This window comes from Nicotiana tabacum, chromosome 6 (genome assembly GCF_000715075.1).
Source record: "Nicotiana tabacum cultivar K326 chromosome 6, ASM71507v2, whole genome shotgun sequence".
NCBI classification, from domain to species: Eukaryota; Viridiplantae; Streptophyta; class Magnoliopsida; order Solanales; family Solanaceae; genus Nicotiana; species Nicotiana tabacum.
Genome location: NC_134085.1, coordinates 206,306,668 through 206,313,225, shown reverse-complemented (window position 1 = coordinate 206,313,225; position 6,558 = coordinate 206,306,668).

Genomic DNA, 6,558 nt, shown 5'->3' with positions numbered 1-6,558 from the left:
TCTGAAATTTAATTTTAATAAAGTTAAAATTTATTTTTGAAAAATTTATACTAAAAATCATTTTCGAAATTTTTCTTTTATTTATTAAATATCTTTATTTCAAAATTTAAAACTATATTTTTTCGAAATTTTTAAAGCAACCCATTTTATTCCTTGCTTCTTACCATGATTTTATTTAAGCTGGTCAACAAGCATGTTCGAGGCAAATGAATGCACAAGTAACAAGTAGGATGCATCATGATGGTCTTTTAATTTTTGGGTTCACCTGTCCTAGACAGACCCAACCCCTGTGTTGAGTCTCCAAGGCCAAATGCATATGATGCAAATATTCGTTCCTACTAGGGATCCGATACATGGCTGAGTTATTCTAAGTGTAAAACCTTAGGTTGATTGTTCTAAACCTGGCTTACCCAAACGGACAGTTTGACCCGAAGCGGGGGCAACGTACCGGGAGCACGAAAGTCTGCCCGACCTAGTTACTTGTCCCAACTCCGTCTTATTTGGTATGAATTTAACAGAAAGGTGGGTCACGCGCACGTGTACACCATAAATTCAGAAGACTCAGAAAGAAGGGGGTTTCGTAGCAATTGTATATATTCACAATTCAAATAATATTAAAGCGGTAAAATTTTTTTTTAGCATATTAGCATATAAACAGTTGAAAATCATATAGTAAATAAAGCCAATTAACACAGATATTTAAGCTCGAATTCTTTAAACCCTGAACCAATGGTTTTGGGTTACAATAACACTTTTGTTCGAATCCCCAGCAGAGTCGCCAGAGCTGTCACACCTCCTTTTCACCGCGCCCGCGGGGCGCATGGGGAGTTTTCTCCAATTGAAGGACAGTCGAAACGGGATTTATTTAGTTATTTCAGAGTCGCCACCTGGGAATTTTAAGGCGTCCCAAGTCACCATTTTCAATTCCTGAATCGAGGAGAATATGACTCTGTTTATTATTCTGCGAACCAGAAATCCTGAGTAAGGAATTCTGTTAATCCGGAAGAAGGTGTTAGGCATTTCCGAATTCCGTGGTTCTAGCACGGTCGCTTAACTGTTTTTATTATTGGCTTAATTATCTTGATTTTTATTAAACATATTGATGTTACATGATTTTTTTGCTACCGCTTATACTTACTGTGTTTGAGGACCCTTCTTTGAATCGAATTACGCGTACGTATATTCGTGTTTTTAAAAAAAATTGCGGACTTGTGTCACGCGTACGTGTACACAATAACTTTTGATAATATATTTATTAAGCAATCATTTTTCAAAATTGTGTCGAATCAAGAATATTTGTTTTTCTTGAATAGTGAACCGTACATCTCGGGTTTTTGTGAAATTGATTTAACGCCTTTGGATAAATCCTTTTATTAAATATTCGTTCGAAATTGCGCGTACGCATAATCCGAATTTTTACTTTTAAAAATATAATCAGGGTACGCGAACGTATCCCTAATTGCGCAAAATATTTGTAATGGTTTAGGAATTTTCCACAAATTGTTTATTATATTTATGTATTTCTTTTATGTGAAAATCATGAGAAACTCCTATTTAGAGGCCTATAAATTCTTTGAAAAGAATTCGCAATCTATTAAAGGTTGTTCGTCGATTATGATTTCCGAATATAAGTTATATTCATTCCAACTATTCAAATTCAAAGAACAGAATAAAAATGTGATTAATACTATTTTTAAACAAATATGACATATATATATATATGCCAAAGAATAAATTGCATGTGAAACTGAAAATAAATGATTCATAAAGGAAGGAAATATTTTCCGAGAATTTTCATGATTTACTTAATGCAAATTCTATTTCTAATTATCATTGATGTAAAGTGTGGCAATTTATGCTTGTACATCTCTTTTCATTCTCATATACTCGATTTTAATCTAATATGCCTAATTATTTGGCCACTTTGTTTTGTGAAGATAGATAAGCATCGAATTTATAGAAAGGGAATTATTATACAAGTTAATTCAACAGAGTTACCTTACATGCAACCTAACTGTATATCATAAACATTCATAACGTTTTAACATTGTAACAAGCTATATCATATTACCTTTCGCCAACGTTTATACCCACATCTATTATATTATAAAAATATACCATCAACACCATCTTAACCTTATTTAACAATAAATATCATTATTGTAGTTTTCTTGGTACTTCTACATCACTTCTTACTTAGCTAACAACAAAATTAAATAATGACCAACATTCATGTCATATTCCCTACTTGGACAATTTATTAAACTAATGAGATAATGAACTAATATTATTACAAACTTTTATACGAACTTTCAAAGTAAGACAATTAGCTCATAGCTATCAAATTGAATTCACTACTAATTAACTAACATGAAACAAAAATGAAATTTAAATTGATGAACTTGGACAAATAGAAAATAGACTTTCAATTCAAGCTTCATTGATGAGTCATGTTGAATGTCTTTCCAACTTAAAATTTAAAAGACATGTACCTGAAAATGAAGGTGGAAGGAGTAAATTTCAGCAGTAGCAGCAGTAACAAAATCATATACCAATAACACAACAAGTCTGAACAAGACCCGTTGACCCAGATGAACAGTGACAGAGACTTGGGAAAAATTTCAGATTTGGACTGAACAACATTCACAGGCAAACAACAGATTCCAGAAAGAATGCATTTCAGATTTCATTTTCTTTCTGTTTCGGATTTCTTATTTCTGATTTTCTGTTTCTGCTTTTATATCTGTTTCAGATTGTGTGTGTGTGTGAATGTTCTCTTTTCTATTTCTCTTTCTGTTTTCTTCCTCTCTTTCCTTTTAAACAAAATTTGAGTTCTTTTCTTTTCTTCAAAATCTCAATCCTAAAAATCTCTCTACCAATAATCTGTCCAGCTTCCTGTATTTATACAGGTCTGCCCCTTTCTTTTTAAGTGCTGCCTGGACCCCCTTTATCTTTTAAAAACAGAAAATTTCCATTAAAAATCTGTTTTTCCACTTTAAATCCCATTAGGCTAACTTTTCCCTGATTTTCAGCAGCCCATTATCCCTTGTTCCCCATTAGTATCATAAACTAATAGCCATTAACACTCCATTATCAGCCCACTATTATATCATATTACCCTTACTGTTTTATCTGTTTCATACCCAGAAATGTCCCTGAAATCCTACTGTAATTACTGTTATTACTGCCTTAAATGCAAAAAACATAACAGAATTTACAAAACAGATTTGAAAATCTGTTCAAACTTAATTATCAAACTGATTTAACACAGTTATAACCAATTCTCTTAGGTTCTGGACTGAATCCTAAGAATGTAAACATTCTATCACAATTACATCTAATCATCATTTGTAAACTTGAACTCAAACTTGACAATATTACACTGGGTTCAGCACAATAATGCAAACTGAACTTATAATTGAACTAAGATCAAACATACACAGGAGCATTGTCAATATACTGACAATGCCCTGTTCAGAAAACAACATATACAGCATACATTTGAATTCACTGATTCACAAACAATCATGATTTAATTGACGAGCATTAATCAATTGACTATTTACAACATTTGTCAATAATTAGTCTAAAACAATAGAAGCAGACTGTTTTAGTTAACATTTTCAGAAATGAAAATTCGTAATATAACTAATCGACGAACTTAATCGAGTCGATTACATACATTGTAAACAATCACAACCAACAAAAACAATTCACATTCGGATTAAGTAGATAGGTAGGAGACAGAATTGATCAAAACAAATATGAAAAATTAAAAAGCTATTAAGACAGACAACAATACACGTAGAATACACAAAGAAATAGAAAATACCTCTGAATCTTCAATCAGACTCGAACTCAACTCGGCTTTCGGATTTTTTGTTTGAAATCAAACAGACCTTAGTCGAAGTATTTTCCACTGAAAATACTTCGACTAAGGTCGATTAAACCTCAATCCTTTAATCAATTTGGACAAAAATCTAGAAGTTTGGTATTTCTAGGTTTCCTGAAGATTCGATTTGGGACCTAATCATTTCTGGTTAGATTCGAAAGGAACCAAACATGATATAAGGGTGAGGGTAGTCTAGGGGTCATTTGATGTTAGTTTGAAACGGATCTGAGTTCGTCCTTGTTTGGTCCGAATCTTCAAAAGAAGATTAGAGAAGTTCAGAACTGATTCGAGCCAAACAACCAACAGATCCATACTCAGGATGACTAGGGGAAGCTATGGTGTTAACTAGGTGTTGTTTGGTTTAGATCTGAACTTGGCTCGAATCTTCAAATGAAGATTCGAGAACCTTCAGGGAGATTCGAACCAAGCAGATAACATATTTGGATAGAGGAGGCTCAGGGGGTTCTGGGGTGTTGCTTTGGTGACCGGCGGCGTTGATGCCGCCGGGTTTCAAGCGAAGGGGAATAGGGGCGGCTAGGGTTAGGGGTCTGTTTGAGAAGACGATGAACAGGAGAGGATGGGGGGGGTGTTTAGTTAGGGGCCGGGGTAAGGGTTTGGGATTTATATAGGGGTGGGGTGGATTGGTATCGTCCGTCCGATCAAGTAAGATGGAGGGCCAGGATCAATCCACTAATCCAAACGACGTCGTTTGGTTTAACGTTGGGGTCGGACTGAGTCGGGTCAATGGGTCGGGTTATGGGTTGCGGGTAAGGGCAGGGGATCTTGACCGTTGGTTGGATTTAATCCAACGGCCCTTGATGAGAGGTGACCAAACGACGTCGTTTGGTCTTAGCTTGGGACTGGGTCAGACTTGGGCTGTTCGGATTGGGCTGTGGGGGGAATTAATGTTTTGGGCCTGGATTTTAATCCAGGTCCGATTTTGTACAACTTGTATTATTTTTTTTATTTTTATTATTTTCTAATTTCATTATTAAATAACAAAATCTTAATTAAAATTATAAAAACAAAATTACCCTTACAAAGATATTAATTACCTTTTTAACAACTATTAACACATAGACAACATTAATCACACAGTGGAAAAAATAGAACAAAAATGCATACTTTTATGATTTTATTTAAATTAACTTAATCAAATGCATACTTAAATCCTAGATATACATGAAATATGTATTTTTATTTTAATTTTGTTTAATTATAACAAAGCAAACATTTTACGGACATAAAAAATATTTAACACCACGCAAATTCAGAAATTACACAGTAAAAGAAATTTATTTTGATTTATTTTGGAGTAGTTTTTCGTAAGGCAAAAATCACGTGCTCACAGACCCTTCCCAAGATTTTTTATATTTTAGTATGTAAATATCTAATTTAGGCCTAATATCATTATCTCAACTAATTTTGACTCTTTTACTTTATTTTATTACAAGAAAATGAAAATTACAAAAAATAGTTTCATTAATGTTTTGTAGTCATTTTTAATCTTGAAAAATACCAAAAATAGTTTCGTTTTAACAGTCAGATTATTTTAATAGTTATTTTACTTAAATATGATTAATTAATAAATGAGATAGTATTTTTAGTCTCGTTTGCGGAGAAAGAATAAAACTTGGGCTCGAGCAACCCATTTTTAGGCCTAATTTTGGACCTAGTCCATAATTCTCAAGATCATAATCCTAGGCACATACCCCCTAACCTAAAAAACCCTATAAAATAATTATACTCTAAGACCCTAAGTGGAGGAGCGAAAACAACACCAACAAAATTAGATTGATCCGCCGTTTTCAAGGGAGAAAGGAGCCATCAACGTCTTTTTTTTTAGAAAATGAAACAGACCCATCAGCTTCTTCTTTAACAAAAAATGAGGAGCTAATCTAGAGAGACCTGTACATTTGAAATCAGCCGTTTTTGTTACATTTGGAAACCTTTCATCTTCTCCAAGCACACAAGAGGAGCCCCCCCCCCCCCCCAACGTCTTCTTCTTCGCTTTACCCAACTAGACCAGCGGTGACCCCTAGCTTAAAGACCCACCCGAAACCTCCATCAATCAGCCATAACTTCACCCTTGAACACCCAGCAGAAATAGTATTAAGCCACTACAAGTTTTTGCTCAAATCTCACTCCAAATGTGCAGCAAAAACGCACCAGAACAACCATGTAAATCAACTATTAAAACCTTCATTTTTATCACAAAAATTAGTCACGAAAAAAGACACTGACACACTAGAGTTTAAATATTCTAATGTATTTCAATTTCGGGAAAAGAATACAAAAAAATAGGAAAGAATTCTGTTTCTGTTTCTGTTTTTTCATCTCGGATTTGGCTACTCATGGAGTTGGTTTGAGTTGCTGTTGAATTGAAGTTTCTGGTCGAGGTACCTCTTTTTATTCCTGATTTATTGTTATTGATGATAAAGATAATCATCTGGAGAGTCATTTTAAGATTGGTTAAGGTTTGGTTGATTCAAATTGATTTGGTTTGTGGCTTTCAGTTGTTGTTATTTTCACTTAGGGAATAATTAACTAGACTTTCAATTATGTCTATTGCAATGCAAATACTATTAGGATAAATCATGCCAAGACATGGTCTTTTTTTTTTTTTTTTTTTTTGTTTTTACCTGAAGGTTAATTCGTTTGTTTGT